The following is a 19,123-nucleotide window of genomic DNA, read 5'->3' as shown; positions in this document are numbered from 1 at the left end:
TTATGCCCTTAAATTAGAGAGTTATATCACATAATATAGTTAATAAACAACATTTCCCACATGTCTGCTTTACATCAGCACAATTTTGGAAACATAACTTTTTTTTGTTAGGACGTTATAAGGGTTATAAGTTGACCAGTGATTTCTCATTTTTGCAACAAAATTTGCAAAACCATTTTTTTACGGACCACCTCACACTTGAAGTGACTTTGAGGGGTCTATATGACAGAAAATGCCCAAAAGTGACACCATTCTAAAAACTGCACCCCTCAAGGTACTCAAAACCACATTCAAAAAGTTTATTAACCCTTCAGGTGCTTCACAGGAATTTTTTGAATGTTTAAAAAAATTGAACATTTAACTTTTTTTTCACAAAATTTTTACTTCAGGTCCAATTTGTTTCATTTTACCAAGGGTAACAGGAGAAATTGGACCACAAAAGTCGTTGTACAATTTGTCCTGAGTACGCCGATACCCCATATGTGGGGGTAAACCACTGTTTGGGCACATGGCAGAGCTCGGAAGGGAAGGAGCGCCATTTGACTTTTCAATGCAAGATTTGCTGGAATTGAGATCGGAGCCCATGTCACGATTGGAGAGCCCCTGATGTGCCTAAACAGTGGAAACCCCCACAAGTGACACCATTTTGGAAAGTAGACCCCCTAAGGAACTAATCTAGATGTGTGGTGAGCACTTTGAACCTCCAAGTGCTTCACAGAAGTTTATAATGTAGAGCCGTAAAAAAAATTTTTTTATTAATTTTCACAAAAAATGATCTTTTTGCCCCAAATTTTTTATTTTTTCAAGGGTAAAAGGATAAATTGGACCCCAAAAGTTGTTGTGCAATTTGTCCTGAGTACGTCGATACTTCATATATGGGGATAAACCACTGTTTGAGCGCATGGCAGAGCTCGGAAGGGAAGGAGTGCCATTTGAATTTTCAATGCAAAATTGGCTGGAATTGAGATCGGACGCCATGTCGCATTTGGAGAGCCCCTGACGTGCCTTAACAGTGGAAACCCCCCACAAGTGACCCCATTTTGGAAAGAAGACCCCCTAAGGAACTTATCTAGTTGTGTGGTGAGCACTTTTAACCCCAATTGTTTCACTAAAGTTTAGAATGTAGCATTGTGAAAATTAAAAAATCATTATTTCTTTCCACAAAATGATGTTTTAGCCCGCAATTTTTTTTCCCAAGGGTAACAGGAGAAATTGGACCACAAATGTTATTGTCCAATTTGTCCTGAGTACGCTGATACCCCACATGTGGGGGGGAACCACCGTTTGAGTGCATGGCAGAGCTCGGAAGGGAAGGAGCACCGTTTGAAATGCAGACTTAGATGGAATGGACTGCAGGTGTCATGTTGCATTTGCAGAGCCCCTGATGTACCTAAACAGTAGAAACCCACCACAAGTGACCCCATATTGGAAACTAGACCCCCCAAGGAACTTATCTAGATGTGTTGTGAGAGCTTTGAACCAACAAGTGTTTCACTACAGTTTATAACGCAGAGCCGTGAAAATAAAAAATATTTTTTTTTCCACGAAAATGATATTTTATCCCCTATGTTTTTGTTTTCCCAAGGGTAACAGGACAATTTGGACCCCAAAAGTTGTTGTCCAACTTGTCCTGAGAACGCTGATACCCCATATGTTGGGGGGAACCACTGTTTGGGTGCACGGCAGAGCTCGGAAGGGAAGGAGCGCCATTTGAAATGCAGACTTAGATGGATTGGTCTGCAGGCGTCATGTTGCATTTGCAGAGCCCCTGATGTACCTAAACAGTAGAAACCCCCCACAAGTGACCCCATATTGGAAACTAGACCCCCCAAGGAACTTATCTAGATGTGTTGTGAGAGCTTTGAACCAACAAGTGTTTCACTACATTTTATAACGCAGAGCCGTGAAAATAAAAAATATTTTTTTTTCCACGAAAATGATATTTTATCCCCTATGTTTTTATTTTCCCAAGGGTAACAGGACAAATTGGACCCCAAAAGTTTTTGTCCAACTTGTCCTGAGAACGCTGATACCCCATATGTTGGGGGGAACCACTGTTTGGGCACACAGGAGAACTCGGAAGGGAAGGAGCCCTGTTTTACTTTTTCAAAGCAGAATTGGCTGGAATTGAGATCGGACGCCATGTCGCGTTTGGAGAGCCCCTGATGTGCCTAAACAGTGGAAACCCCCAATTATAACTGAAACCCTAACCCCAACCCTAACCCTAGCCCTAACCCTAACCCTAGCCCTAACCCTAGCCCTAACCCTAGCCCTAACCCTAGCCCTAACCCTAGCACTAATGGGAAAATGGAAATAAATACATTTTTTTACATTTTATTATTTTTCCCTAACTAAGGGGTGATGAAGGGGGGTTTGATTTACTTTTATAGCGTTTTTTTGGCGGATTTTTATGATTGGCAGCTGTCACACACTAAAAGACGCTTTTTATTGCAAAAAATAGTTTTTGCATCACCACATTTTGAGAGCTATAATTTATCCATATTTTGGCCCACAGAGTCATATGAGGTCTTGTTTTTTGCGGGACGAGTTGACGTTTTTATTGGTAACATTTTCGGGCAGATGACATTTTTTGATCGCTTTTTATTCCGATTTTTGGGAGGCGGAATGAACAAAAACCAGCAATTCCTGAATTTCTTTTAGGGGGGGGCGTTTATACCGTTCCACGTGTGGTAAAATGGATAAAGCAGTTTTATTCTTCGGGTCAGTACGATTACAGCGATACCTCATTTATGTAATTTTTTTTATGTTTTGGCGCTTTTACACAATAAAAACTATTTTATATAAAAAAATAATTGTTTTTGCATCGCATTATTCTGACAGCTATAACTTTTTTATTTTTCTGCTGATGATGCTGTATGGCGGCTTTTTTTTTGCGGGACAAGATGACGTTTTCAGCGGTACCATGGGTATTTATATCCGTCGTTTTGATCGCGTGTTATTCCACTTTTTGTTTGCCTGTATGATAATAAAGCGTTGTTTTTTGCCTTGTTTTTTTTTTTTTTTTTTTGCGGTGTTCACTGAAGGGGTTAACTAGTGGGATAGTTTTATAGAGCAGGTCGTTACGGACGCGGCGATACCAAATATGTGTACATTTATTGTTTTTTTTTTTTTTACATAAATAAATGGATTTATTGGGAAATGTTTTTTTTTTTATTTGGGGATTTTTTTTTATTTTTTTTTACACATTCTATTTTTTTTTTTTTTTTACTTTCTAACATTGTCCCAGGGTGGGACATCTCTGTATTAGATCAGATCGTTGATCTGACACTGTGCATAGCACACTGTCAGATCAACGATCTGACATGCAGCTTAGCTGGCTTCCAGCGCCTGCTCTCAGCAGGCGCCGGCTAGCCAGCTCACTTCATGACCCGGAAGGAGTCCGGCGGCCATCTTGGATCCGGGGACTCCTTCCGGGTCACCGGAGCAACGCGATCTCATTGCGTTGCTCCGGTGGGAGAGCGCAGGGAGCCCCCGTCCCTGCGCGATCCCCCTCTATGCCGCTGTCACTACTGACAGCGGCATCAGAGGGGTTAAATGCCTGCGATCGGCGATAGCGCCGATCGTGGGAATTGCTGCGGGGTGTCAGCTGTCATATACAGCTGACCCCCGCACCCGATCACCGCGGCGCTCAGCGCGAGACCGCGGTGATCGGTGCGCCGTACTAGTACTGCTGCTGGCACTAATGCAGTGCCGGCAGCGCAGTACTAGTACGGCGCATGGCGCGAAGGGGTTAACCCCTGTGTCTCTTTATATCATTGTGCCACAAACCTCTATTTTTGTGGGCGCCTTCTCTAAACCTGAGTGGGTTTATTTCCCCACCAGGCTGCTCTGCCTGTCGCATCTCTTTACCTAGCTAACATCTTATTTTATTGGTATTGTTCTCTTATGCGCTTATTGGGGCCCCATTGGTGGTATTAGCCTCTCTTTCTACATTAGGGCACTTTATTTATTGCAAGGTTGTCTGGGGACGCCCAGACTCTCTATGCTCACATATGTTTATATTTGTATAGATATTGTTATATTGTGGCCATTTGAAATATCGAGCTATATTTTACCTACATAAGTATCAGGGGGTTCTTATTTTTCCATATTAGAAGCCTTTCCCATATATTGTTTTGGGAAAGGTATGTATATATATTCATGCATATACTTCTATGGTGTAATAATCCAATTGTGGCATGTCTTTATTGCTGTCGTTTAACATCATCTATATTTGGGCCGTTTATATATGTATATCTTGGGACCAGTAGTGTGGTTGTTGTATTTTATATGTTTTTATTTTTGTGCATTTGTCTCTTTCTTTAATAAATTATTTTTGTATTTTTTGCTATTTAGTTTGTATTTTTTTGGGTGTGCGCCCTATTTGCATGGCTCTCTTTTTCTTGTTGTTTTTCCATGATGTTCTTGCTGTGCATTGAGCTGCACCCCTTTATATGCTCATCATAATTATGGTAGTCGCCCAGTTGTGGTGCTCCCTAACTCTCAAAATATTCCCTGGTTCCGGGTAGTGTCAAGCTCACTGAGACGCCTATGTGTTGCCCCGTCGTGTTGCGGTCGGGTTAGCCAACTCCATGATGCCTCCAGTTTAGGAGCTTCCTATGTGGGCTGCGGGAATTGGCAATCAAGGCTGGTTCTGTAGTGCCAGTAGGCCAAGCTCCCCCTGTAGGACTGTTGGTGTTCGGTAACTGCGGCAGCCTCGCGGCCTAGCTGTTCTCTCCTCTCCTGTGGACCTTCTGGTCCACATCCTGGTTCCAGCACCGTCAGCTGGTTCCGGGCAGAGTCTTTGGCTTAGGTGCCTCCTTCTGGGTATCCGAGTTCCACCAACGCCAGGCGGTCCTTGGTAGTGCTTTTAAGCGCGGGTACCTACAGCTTAGTAACCTGGTTCCAGCACCGTCAGCTGGTCCTCGGTACCATTGGCTCTTGCACACTTGGACAACGCATCCGGGTTCCAGTACCGTCAGCTGGTTCTCGGCAGTGTCTTTGTCACGGGTACTCACTCGTGCCCAGCCTGGGTCCAGCACCGTCAGCTGGTTCCGGGTAGTGTCAAGCTCACTGAGACGCCTATGCATTGCCCCGTCGTGTTGCGGTCGGGTTAGCCAACTCCATGGTACCTCCAGTTTAGGAGCTTCCTATGTGGGCTGCGGGAATTGGCAATCAAGGCTGGTTCTGTAGTGCCAGTAGGCCAAGCTCCCCCTGTAGGACTGTTGGTGTTCGGTAACTGCGGCAGCCTCGCGGCCTAGCTGTTCTCTCCTCTCCTGTGGACCTTCTGGTCCACATCCTGGTTCCAGCACCGTCAGCTGGTTCCGGGCAGAGCCTTTGGCTTAGGTGCCTCCTTCTGGGTATCCGAGTTCCGCCAACGCCAGGCGGTCCTTGAGAAAAGCTACTTAAAGTGGCCACTTGCAAGTTGCTCTCCTGTTTGAATCTCCTCTGAAGAGTGGCATCATGGGCTCCTCAAACAACTGTCTAATGATCTGAAAACAAAGATTATTCAACCTAGTTGGTCAGGGGAAGGATACAAAAAGCTGTCTCAGAGATTTAACTTGTCAATTTCCACTGTGAGGAACATAGTAAGGAAATGGAAGAACACAGGTACAGTTCTTGTTAAGGCCAGAAGTGGCAGGCCAAGAAAAACATCAGAAAGGCAGAGAAGAAGAATGGTGAGATCAGTCAAGGACAATCCTCAGACCACCTCCAGAGATCTGCAGCATCAACTTACTGCAGATGGTGTCACTGTGCATTGGTCAACTATACAACGCACTTTGCACAAGGAGAAGCTGTATGGCAGATGTTGTGAATTCTCCTCTTGGGTTCCCTCCAGTGGTGGTAAGTGGGAATGCAGTTGTCTCTGAGTCACAGTCCTGGCCAGGTGTATCTGCTAATTGCTGTTCTGACTGGGATATTTAAGTGTGCAGGATTCATTAGCCCTTGCCAGTAGTCAATGTTTCTTTGGAAGTATTGGATCTCAGCCTGGCCTCACCTGCTTAGCTGCAAATTTCAGCAAAGATAATTGTTTTTGTTTTTGTATCTGTGGCACTCTTTTGTGTGCTTGTTTCAGTTTATTCCTGCTCTGTTTGTAGGATTCACTGGAGTTGCAGATATATGCTCCTACATCTTTAGTTGGATGTGGGAAGTATTTTGTATATTCTGCGGTGGATTTTTTGAGGGGTTTTAATACTGACCGCACAGAACTCTGTCCTATCCTGTCCTATCTAGCTAGAGTGGCCTCCTGTGCTAAATCCTGTTTTTTCTGCCTGTGTGTGTTTTTTCCTCTCCGACTCACCGCCAATATTTGTGGGGGGCTGTCTATCCTTTGGGAATTTTCTCTGAGGCAAGATAGTATTCCGATTTCCATCTTTAGGGGAAATTAGTCCTCCGGCTGTGACGAGGTATCTAGGTGTGTTAGGTACACTCCACGGCTACTTCTAGTTGCAGTCTTAAGTTCAGGTTTGCGGTCAGTATAGGGGCCACTTTCTCCAGTGAAAGTTCTCATGCAGCTCCAAGGTCACCGGATCATAACAGGCAGAGTGATGCGAAAAAAGCTGTTTCTGCAAGCACGCCACAGAGTCGGCTGAGGTATGCAAAAGCACATTTGGAGAAGCCAATTTCTTATTGGAAGAAGGTCCCGTGGACTGATGAAACCAAGATTGAGTTGTTTGGTCATACAAAAAGCCGTTATGCATGGCGGCCAAAAAACACAGCATTCCAAGAAAAACACTTGCTACCCACAGTAAAATTTGGTGGAGGTTCCATCATGCTTTGGTGCTGTGTGGCCAATGCCGGCACCGGGAATCTTGTTAAAGTTGAGGAAAGCATGGATTCCACTCAGTATCAGCAGATTCTTGACAATAATGTTCATGAATCAGTGACAAAGTTGAAGTTACGCAGAGGATGGATCTTTCAGCAAGACAATGATCCAGAACACCGCTCCAAATCTACTCAGGCATTCATGCAGAGGAACAATAACACTGTTCTGGAATGGCCATCCCAGTCCCCAGACCTGAATATCATTGGACATCTGTGGGATCATTTGAAGAGGGCTGTCCATGTTCGGCGACCATCAGACTTAACTGAACTGGAATTGTTTTGTAAAGAGGAATGGTCAAAAATACCTTCATCCAGGATCCAGGAACTCATTAAAAGCTACAGGAAGCGACTAGAGGCTGTTATTTTTGCAATAGGAGGATCTACTAAATATTAATGTCACTTTTCTGGTGGGGTGCCCATACTTATGCACCTGTCAAATTTTGTTTGAATGCAGATTGCACATTTTCTGTTAGTACAATAAACCTCATTTCAAGGCAGAAACATTCCTGTGTCCAACAGTTATTAGATACATGATACTGAAATAGCTGTTGCAAAAAAAACAATTTTTATAAAACATTAGGCTTAAGATTAATAGGGGTGCCCAAACTTTTTCATATAACTGTACCACTCCTGTTTTTGGCATAGAAACACTGATGCAAAATACTGACCAAATACTGACATGTGAATAAATCCTTACATAGCTGTTAGCTAAACTTGAGTTTGGCCAGCAGCTATATCAACCTAACCATCCCAGCGCTCACTCTATTTCTAGTAGTAGTTTATTTTTTGAAGAACAAAAAGATCGGCAGTCTGAAATCAGACATTCTGAATACTTACCTCCTCAGACTTCATCCGTCTTGGGAGAGTTGGCAGAATATCTGTAATGCTGAGATGCACTGCTATGCCATAGATAACGCACCATGTGGAGTGCAGATGTTACCACCTCACTATGGATGGGACAAACTAGAATAAATGAACAAGAAGTTTGTGATGCCAGGGTGCACTTAACTAACCTCTGTTTCCTGCTAGTGTGATGTAATGTGGTGCACTCAAAATAGTCCAGAAAACAGGAAAGTCAGAGAGGATATTGAGAAACTTTACTTGCTGCACAACTACACAGGTACATTCAGATAAACAATTATTTAATAGAGATTCAATTGCAATACACAAATTACAGTTACTTTCCAGTATTGTCATGCAGATATAAAAATAGTGCAGTCATTCCTGATTCTTAACTTCTGTGTGATGTCCACAGGGCGTGATGATGTATAGTGGACTCACTAGACCACAGATGGTGCAGTGGCAACTGTATACCCGATACTCAAGAGACAGGAAAATGAGCTTCAAAAAACCAAAAATATTTATTAATGAAAGTTTAACAAAAGGTAAAAGGTGCCTGAGGGGAGGACCATCTGGATCACGACACTGTACCGCATAGTGGAGCATCGGGTAAGGTGTACCCCTATACAGGGATTCCTCCCGTCATGACACCAGGAGGCCCAAATGCCGTGAATCCCGGACCAGAAGGACGACCCATACAGACCATATAGAAGAGACTGTGGAATACTGGCTGTGTCGGTAGAAAGGATCCTGGAAGCTACATGTAACCCCGGAAAGACTGATCCAGCTGGCAAAGGTATCTGGTTGGTTCCTTGAGGAGAGGCTCAGTCAGCCTGAAGTGGAATCCAGAGGATCCAGGATAGGGAACTGCCAGCAGAGGATTCTGAGGAGACAGAGGTAGCAGTAACAATGCAAAGCAACAGTCTTCAAATCGCAGAGCACAGCAGAGTATGGCCTGAGCAGGAGGCAACGATACTACAGAATGAACACGTTGGCCAGGCACCTCCCTCATGGGAAGGATGCCATTTATGCACAGAGCATCACAGCACAGACAGCCCTAATAGAGAACAGATGACCTGCTGCTTTAAGTATATGCAGGAAGCGGGGCGCGCCTCCTAAGAGCATTTCCAGGAGACCTGCCAAGGGAATGCAGGTTCCTAGCAGAGAACGGAGCCGCCGATCGTCTGGAGCCATGGACAGAGTGAGTGAGGAGCGCCACGTGAGGAGCGCCGGTCTCCCTGTCAATGAGAGACCGGGCCCGTGGCTGAAAGCATGACATTCTGCTTATATGCACAGTCCTTATCTCACAGGACTGAAGCTAAGGCTGTGGTTTCTCTTTTTCAGGCGTTTTGGCTGCTTTTCTTACATTCAGCTCTCCTAGACAACTCACTCGTGCACACAAAATGTCTCCTTCTGTAACAGTGGTAAACCAGGACCTGGTCATGTGGTCTAACCATGTGACCTTATTGCCATATATTGAAAGCAGGGCTGATTTGTTAACTCTTAGCAGCCTCCTGATAGCAGAACATAATAATACATCACTTTGTGCATATATGAACCGCTTCTATGTACTGAATTCTAAGGTACATTATCTGCAAAGGAAATGTGAACATTATGCACACCTAATGAGGTAGCTGCTAGCTCTGCCACATCTTAAAGGCATATACACTACAACTTTTGGGCATTACACATCAATTTCAGGGGACTTAGACAATTTTAGCGTAATATGGATATGAGCCTTAACGATTTCCCTAAAGGCTGCGAGGATTCTCCAGTGTAGTGTGGGGTGCAGCAGATGCATGACCACAAGTAGATGATTTGCATACATGCGGTCACGTGCTGACTAGATGGGTGAATGCAAGTGAATTGAGCGACTCCAGACATGTAGCCAAAGGCAGGAAAACACTTTAAATACTCTTTCACCTCTCCAAGCCACCTTCAACACTGCTGCTGGTTAATACAACTCTTTCTCTGCCATTTTTCTCTGTCAATCTTTTTAATAGTTATCCATTGCACAGCAAAATGTCACGCTGGTAACTTGCACATGTTCTCAGCACTGTTCTACTCACTGCGCTCACCACTTTGCTCCTCTCAGTTACAGTCCATCATGCTGAACTCCCTCTTGCAGCATTCTCAGCACAACTGCATCCTCCTCTTGTTGAGAACCTCCACCTGGCTATAGGAAGGCACAGCCAAACTTTGCAGGAATTTAACCCTTATGTGTCCTGTAGAGCTTAACTTTCCTAACTTATCCCCTGCCATCAGGGCATATATTAGCCAGTTCCGGCCTCAGCCTCCACACCATGCCTGAAATTAGGTTGCTTCTGCAGTTCGTCTCCTAGTATCCTGTCTAAGTGCATGTTTGTATTGACACTCCTGTTACCGATCCAGCTTGTATACAGTGACACTGCCGGAATGAGTGGAGCACGTGTGCAGAAAAGCATGCACATGATAAAATGGAAACACAGCTGACTAGTCTGGGGAACTCACGCCCCATTGACTAGTCAAAGCCATCATTAGCTTAGGAAAAGCAGACCTTCTAAATGCCTTTTTAATGCATTGATTTTAAAATCAATAATGATGGTGTTAAAAAGAATAAGAATAATGTAATGATATATCTCAGAAAATGTCAAAAAAACAAGTCTGCTTAAATAGCACACATGTTGGTAAGTAATAGCACACATGGGTAAGTAAACTACCTAAGAAACGACAGTGCATATGATAAGTACAGGCTTCCTGAAAAAGTAGTAAATATATAGTAACATAGTAACATAGTTAGTAAGGCCGAAAAAAGACATTTGTCCATCCAGTTCAGCCTATATTCCATCATAATAAATCCCCAGATCTACGTCCTTCTACAGAACCTAATAATTGTATGATACAATATTGTTCTGCTCCAGGAAGACATCCAGGCCTCTCTTGAACCCCTCGACTGAGTTCGCCATCACTACCTCCTCAGGCAAGCAATTCCAGATTCTCACTGCCCTAACAGTAAAGAATCCTCTTCTATGTTGGTGGAAAAACCTTCTCTCCTCCAGACGCAAAGAATGCCCCCTTGTGCCCGTCACCTTCCTTGGTATAAACAGATCCTCAACGAGATATTTGTATTGTCCCCTTATATACTTATACATGGTTATTACATCGCCCCTCAGTCGTCTTTTTTCTAGACTAAATAATCCTAATTTCGCTAATCTATCTGGGTATTGTAGTTCTCCCATCCCCTTTATTAATTTTGTTGCCCTCCTTTGTACTCTCTCTAGTTCCATTATATCCTTCCTGAGCACCGGTGCCCAAAACTGGACACAGTACTCCATGTGCGGTCTAACTAGGGATTTGTACAGAGGCAGTATAATGCTCTCATCATGTGTATCCAGACCTCTTTTAATGCACCCCATGATCCTTTTATGATGTCAATCACAACGGTGTGTGAAATTCATACATGCAGTTCAAATATCAAATATGCGTCTCATATTGGTTATGGTTTAAGAACAATAATGCTTTTGGATCATAAGAATATAACCAATACATTTTATAGTATTATAAAACTGAACTGATATTGCCTCTTTCATAGACTAAACAAAGACATAGCAATAGAGTTTAAAGGATCTTGCTGGCTTTGTCCATGGGGATGTCAGCAGATTTTGTAATGGAAACTGTGATAAAATGTAAACGCTTACAGATTTCTAATATTACCCATGTAAATAGGAGATAAAGTACATTTCATTATGTTTTTGGAGAATTAAACTTTTTGGTCTGTATATTGCTACTTCAATGCATGGCTTAAAGGGCATTGCTAGACACAATCTACCTTATGTATTTCACTTCAGCTTTACTGATTTTGATTTATGTATCCATTTCAGTCCATTATTTAGAATTTAAGTGTTAAAGGTCACATTAAGGCTATGTTCACACTAGGTGTTTTTTAAGTGTTTTTTAATGCAAATTTTCAGCTGCGATTTACAGAAATCTCATGCACACAGCTTGTTTTTTTGTCCTCTGTATTTTGTGCTTTGCTTGCTTTTTTACACGTAGAGCATGTCCCTTCTTTCAGCATTTTTTCAGCGCTTTTCACCCACTGAAAGTGATGGGTGGCGAAAAAAACTCTGAAAATCCGCACCAAAAAACGCAGGTATCAGGTTTTGCAGCGTGTTTTTGTACCATAACCTGATTAAGTAGAATCAGATTTTTTTTTACACTAAAGTTTATCATTACATGTCACTACCGGGTGACCAGGTATAAATGATCTCCACAGTGGTACTTGGATAAAATCAATTTTTTTTAATTATTATTAACAAGGTTAAAATATAGATTGTACATAACAAGAAGGGTACATAATCCAGAAAAAGAGGGACTACACTTCCATAGGATATTTCTAAAACAGTGGCTGGATATACAAGGATCAAATGCCAGATTACTATCAATGAGATGCCAAAATAAATGGCAGGTAGTAATATTATCACTGCCGATATGTACTGAGTTCCTAAGTACAGCTGTCTCTATTGACTAATGTTTGGGTAAATCTAAATTTATCCCTAATATGCCCTGGAGTATAATGAGCTGTAGTAATGACACCCATGCGATAGATTAGTAATAGTAAATAATATACCTCACAAACAGCCATGTGAAATTCCTCGGCGTCCCTCTGCCCCGACGCGTGTTTCGCAATGCTTCTTCGGGAGGCCGAGTATTGATGCAAGAGACTCACACGAGTTTATCGCATTGCACACGCAGGTGTGACCCCAGCCTTACACATACTGTGTACTGTGTCTCAGGTACTATTATAAAATATTGCACTATTATCAGTGTGTGTGTGTGCACATACATGCACAGATAACCAAAGTACACATTGATATATGAAAACACTTTCGGTCATGACTGTGTGTATATATATATATATATATATATATATATATATACATATATATATATATTATACATTATACACACACAAATAACTACTGTACCTTAGGTACTAATACTGTACATATATAGTGTACTGTGAACACTTTGCACAGGTACACAGTCCAGGGGAATGGACTCTAGGGGCCCACCCTACAGCTATATGCAAATATCTGTCATTATAGCGCAGCATCAGCTGTAAAACCCAGGCGGCTGCTGCACATCAACTGTGTGCCCCCATAACTGGGATGCATAATCACGATAGTTTACATTAATGGGGTTCTTGGTTAAAACAAGTTATCACCCATCCATGGGCTCCACAGGATAGGTGATCGCTTAGGTCCGACCTTTAGAAACTGCACCGATCGGAAGCATGGGGAAGTTTTATCCCTGACAGGACACTTTTATCCCTATTTTAAAATGGAGCAGCAGGTGGGATGTCTGACCGCAGCTCCATTCATTCTCTTTGGGGCTTCCAGAAAAAAACAAGTGCAGCCACTGATGGAATGAATGGATCAGTGATCTAGTCGGACATGCCACTCCAGTCTAATGGGGATAAAAAGTTCCACATTTTGCTGAATGGTTCCAAGCAGTCAGACCCACCCACCAATCAATACGTTATCACTTATCCTGTGGAGAGGTGATTACTTTTTTCCACAGGAAACCCCCTGTAAGTGCCTCTCCGCCGCTGTGTACAAACCATTAAATCTCTAATGGAAATAAAGAATCGTCTCCTAATTAATATCAGAGAGAACAAATGACCGCCATACACAACACAATCCACTATACCAAGACCAATATTACCACATACAGGGAAGAAATACCACCACACCATGACCAGATGACATAGTGACCGAATACTACTACATACAAGAGACAAATACCGCCACACCATGGCCAGATCACATATTACCACCACATAGTGACCGAATAATATGACATATTAGGGCAGCACGATTCAGAGGTTAGCACTGCAGCCCTGCAACACTGGGGTACTGGGTTCAAATCCCAACAAGGACAACATCTGCAATGTATGTTCTCCCGGTGTTTGCATGGGTTTCCTCCAGGTACTCTGGTTTCCTCCCACATTTACAAAGACATACTGCTAGGGAATCTAGATTGTGAGCCCCATTGGGGACAGTGGCAATAATGTCTGTAAAGCACTGTGAAATTAATAGCGCTATATAAATGAGTAAAAATAAATAAAAATAAATATTACCAGCATATAGGGACCAAATGATACCACATACAAGGAGAAATAATGCCACGCCGTGACCAGACCACAAATTACCAACACATAATGCCCGAATACTACAATATTGATTATGAATACAAACCACAGTACTAACAACACTGTTATTACCACCAGTGACAATATACACAGTACCTCTGTATATAGTGTCAGTGTACAGGTAATACAGTGATCACAGGTGACATTATACACAGGAGATCTGTATGTAGTGTCAGTGTACAGGTAATACAGTGACCACCAGTGACATTATACACAGGAGCTCTGTATATAGTGTACATGTAATACATTGATCACCATAATAATACACAGGAGCTCTTTATATAGTGTCAGTGTACAGGTAATACAGTGACCACCAGTGACATACACAGGAGCTCTGTATATAGTTTACATGTAATACATTGATTACCATAATTATACACAGGAGCTCTGTATATATTGTCAGTGTACACATAATACAGTGATCACCAGTGACATTATACACAGAAGCTCTGTATATGGTGTATAGTGTACAGGTAATACAGTGATCACCAATGACATTATACACAGGAGTTCTGTATATAGTGTACAGGTAATACAGTGATCACCAATGACATTATACACAGGAGCTCTGTATATAGTGTATAGCGTACAGGTAATACAGTGATCACCAGTGACATTATACAAAGGAGCTCAGTAAACAGTATACAGTATATAGTGTAAGTGTACAAGCAACACACTGACTCACCGGTGACATTTGTAGTTGGTCTATTTTCTTCATCCAGTGCAGACCGCCATTACTTCTTCCAGCAAAGACTCATCTCTGCAGAAAATAACACAGTTACCTATAGCTGATTGCTTCCAGAGCACATTCCCCACTATTTTCCTCGACTTCTATACTATGTCAGATGAAGAAAAAAAGACATAGTGCCACCCTGCACAGTAGCAGAACCCCCTTTTGTTCTCCCCATGGAAGACAGTAAGCTCAACAGTAAATTACAATAGTAATAATGTCCCCTGATTGACTCCTACAGTAATTATGTCCCCACTTGCCACCATACACTCAGCGTCTCTCCGGCTCTGCAACACTCAGGACAGAGAGGCTGAGGGTGCAGTGATGACGTCATCGCACCTTCTGCCCTGAGACGTTGCAGAGTCAGAGGGCGCTGAAGACACTGCAGCTGCCACCGGAACGAGGAGAGGTGAGTATTAGAAGGGGGGCCTGATGCCAGCGCTGGCACCGGGGGGGCCCCTGGTCATGGCGGCGGTCGGCACCGCCTGAAGATTTAAAGGGCCCGTGTCCCTTTTTTTTTCTTCCTCCTCCTCTTCTCTGGGGCGGGGCCCACCGGGTATTTCGACGGTGTCCCAGTGGGCCAGTCCGACCCTGGGGAAGGGTACAGAGGAGTTAAGGCAGGATACTTGGCCCCAGCGTCTTCACCACCAGAAGTAATCCGGGGCGAAGGCCCAGCTAGGGCACCTCCTAATGTTAGGGACAGGGAAGGAGCTCCTGGTCCCACAACACACGACAACAGAATTGTGACATCTAGATTAAAAAATGGGGTCACTTGTAAAGCAGTGACTCCTGTTACAGCTAGGGGGCACTGTTTGTGCTCCCCCAGAATGCGCACAGAGGCGTATGAAGGCCATAGGTGTGCATGGGAGTCGCAGGTGTAGCTGTGATTGCAATGTGAGGTAGTGACTCATGTCACAGGTAGGGGACGCTGTATGTTCTTCCCAGGTTGTGCATGAAGAAGGATGAAGTCCATAGGTGTGCATGGGAGTCATGGATTTCCGGTCCACGCTTTCCATGTGGCTAAAGGCCACAGGTTTGTGTGTTAAAAACCCTGCAGTAAAGGGTATGGGTGTGTCAGGTGACAGGTATGGTTTAAGTCAGTTTCAGTCTGGTGTGCGCTGGTGTGCAGAGCAGATGCCTGCAGAGCGCTGGCCGAGTGCATGGAGGCACAGGCCAGCGGAGCCAGCACCTAGAGCAGCTGAATAGCCTGGCACCTGCAGACTATACAGCGATGCAAGTCGTCCATTGTACTGGTCTCGGATGTGTACAGTCCTGTGCCCAGAGGTGGAGGTCCTGTGCCCAAAAGAGATGGATGTGGACAGTCTTGTACCCGAAGGTTGATGTCCTTTGCGTCAAAGAGGACTAGTATGTGTAACGATTGCAAACAGGTGGATATGGTGCCCGGCTGCTATCCGGATGATATCCTGGGCTGTGTAAGTAAAGACACTGTAATACAGTGATGCAGGACACCCAAGGGAACTAGTCAGAGTGCTGGCGTGTGTAGTGTCTACAACATGTAAAGCTGTGTGTTTGGAGACTTTAATATGGCTTGGGGTCGCCCAGGGAAGCTGGACAAAGGGAAGTCCAGTATGTTTAGGAACTGCAATCTAAAGCTGTATGATGTGCAGTGCTATGAAACAGGCACTGAGACGAGATGAACTGTGTGTTATGAACTTTGATGTCGTATACTAAAAATGCTATGCACCTTTATGTGCGAAGTAACACACTAAACAGATTTTTGTGTTTGAACTTTGTGGGTCACTGCCTCTTCACTGCATACAATGCTACCGCAGCATTACAATACATTCCTTGATGAGTCTAGTTTCCCAAACTGGGTCACTTGTGGAGGGTTTCCACTGTTTAGGCACATCAGGGGTTCTCTTCACGTGACATGGTATCTACTAATTATTTGAGCAAATTTTTCATTCAAATAGTCGAATGGCGTTTCTTCCCTTCCAAGCCCTGCAGTGAGTCCAAACAGTAGTTTTCCTCCATATATCAGGTATGAGCATACTCAGGAGAAATTGCATAACAAATTATACCATGCAATTTCTCCTGTTACACTTACTAAAATGCAAAATTTGGGGCAAAAAAATATTTTTGTGGTAAAAATTAGATCCTTTTTTACGGCTGAATGTTACAAACTTCTGGGAAGCACCTGAGCATTAAAGGTGCTCACTACACATCTAGATAATTTGCTGAGGGGTATAGAGGGGTCTAGCTTCCAAAATAGTGTCACTTGTTGGTGGTTTTCTCTGTTTAGACACATCAGGTTCTCTCAAAACGTGACATGGTCTCTGCTAATTATTTCACCAAATTGTACAGTCAAAAGGTGAAATGGCGCTCCTTCTCTTCCGAGCCTTGTCTTTTGCCCAAACAGTAGTTTCTCCCCTCATATAGGGTATCAGTGTACTCAGGAGAAATTGCAAAACAAATTTTATGGTGCAAATTTTCATAATACTCCTGTGAAAATGCAAAATTTGGGGAGAAAAAACTATTTTGTCAGAAAAATTTGATTTTTTTATTTTCATGTCTCAACCTTAAAAACTTCTGTGAAGCACCTGGGGGTTCAAAGTGCTCACCATACATCTAGATAAGTTCCCTGATGGGTCTAGTTTTTAAAATGGTGTCACTTGTGGGCAGTTTTTGTTTAGGCGCATCAGGGCCTCTTCAAATTCAACATGCCATCCGCTAATTGTTCAGCAAATTTTACATTCAAAAAGTCAAATTGACCTCCTTCCTTCCAAGCGCTGACATGCGCCCAAACAGTGGTTTCCCCTACATATAGGGTATTGGCATGCTCAAGACAAATTGCACAACAAATTTTGGAGTCCATTTTTTCCAGTTACCCTTGTGACAATAAAATAAAATGTTGGTCTAAACTAAACTTTTAGTGAAAAAAAAGGTAAATGTTCATTTTTTCCACATTCCAAAAATTTCGTGAAGCACCTGAAGGGTTAATAAACTTCTTGAATCTGGTATTGAGCACCTTGTGGAGCACCCGCCAGGGCCATGGGGATACTCGGTACCGGGTTGGTTCTTAAAGGGGATGTGGTCATGGCAGCAGTGACCCGGTCCATGGCCCTTGGCGTCCAATAAAAGAGTCAATGAATTGAAAGGGTAAATAAATTTTATAGGAGTATTGTTCGTGACGCCACCTGTGGTACTCGGTCAGGAATGGCCAACACTGCTTAAAGGGGACCGCTGGGGCTAATGGTGATGCAGCAGAGTTGTTACAGCTCTGCACAGGTAGAGCTTAGTCCCAGGGCAATTACGGTGTTAAAGTCAATGACGGTTAAAGTGAATGTTGTAGTGCAGGTGGTGCAGCAATAATTCAGAGGACACAGCAGGGTGCAGTTTCCACAGTTTACTCACAGTTTGAAGTGCAGGCCGGGGCACTGGTTACAGATGACAATGGAGGTCTGGGGAGCCTGGAAGCAACTTAGGATCCGATAGCCAGAAGGGGTTTGAGGCCTCCTTACTGCACTGTCCTCTGAGGTCCTTGCTTCCTAAAGCTATGCTCAGTCCTCTGTTCCTTATTGGTCTGTAGTACTTGCCTGTATGGCAGGCAGCTGGAGCCTATTACAGGTGTCACTCCTTCGTGGTGGCCCCGGGCTCTCATCTGCTGTTGTGCCTTCAAGTGTTGTGATGGGCCAGGAGACCTGCAGTCCCCTGCCCTCTGGATTTAGTTGCTGGGCCTACAGTTCCCACACAAACATGGACTCCGGTGTCCGGTCTTTGGCACTCAGTCCTTGGGTGAGCTCAGTGACAGCTCAAATCCCTCAGGTTCTTCCTTGACTTCTGGAGCGCCCCCAGACACAGGGCCACAAGTCACTCGGTACCGGTCCCTTCTCCTTCGGTTCTGCGGTTGTCACGGTGGCTGGACCCGGTCGTGACCCTGCTAAGGGGCGTCCAATGAAAATGGTACTACAGTCTGTCAGTAGTTCGTGACGCTACCTGTGGTGTTCGGTCAGGGTGACCGACGCTGCTGTGGGGTTCACTGGGGTGATGGAATAGCAGCCGGATGGTATACCTTCCCACAGGTGAAGTAAATCCTCAGGGCTTCCCAGTAGTGTGGATGGAGATGGTGTGAGGTGCAGGCAATAACGAGGACACAGGGTTGCAGTCTCTTTACCTTTTACTGAAGGCTTCAGTACACTCAGTCCAGAGCATGTTCAACCGGGCTATCAGAGACCGGCCGGTCTGATGGGCACATCCAGAGTTTCCCTCGCAGATGGAAATCGTTGCCTACCAATAGCGCCTGTGTGTTGTAGTCCTACCCTGCTGAGCATTCGGAATAGTCCTCACAACTGCTGTTCTCCTTCGTTCGTTCTCTACAGCTTTCTCTCTCTCTCTCATTCTTTGGTTCCAGATGTTGCTAGTTTCTAACGTCCCCCAGATATGTTATGGCTAGGACGCCACCCGTTTGACGGGAAGGCTTGGAGGTCTTCCGGGACCCTAGAGACGCCCCTCTCCCAATGTTGCCCCCTATGTCTTCGTAGGTGTAAAAGGTAGACAGCCAACCTATAATCAACTGT

Source organism: Ranitomeya imitator, chromosome 3, assembly GCF_032444005.1.
Source record: "Ranitomeya imitator isolate aRanImi1 chromosome 3, aRanImi1.pri, whole genome shotgun sequence".
Taxonomy (NCBI): domain Eukaryota; kingdom Metazoa; phylum Chordata; class Amphibia; order Anura; family Dendrobatidae; genus Ranitomeya; species Ranitomeya imitator.
This window is presented reverse-complemented; position numbering follows the sequence as displayed.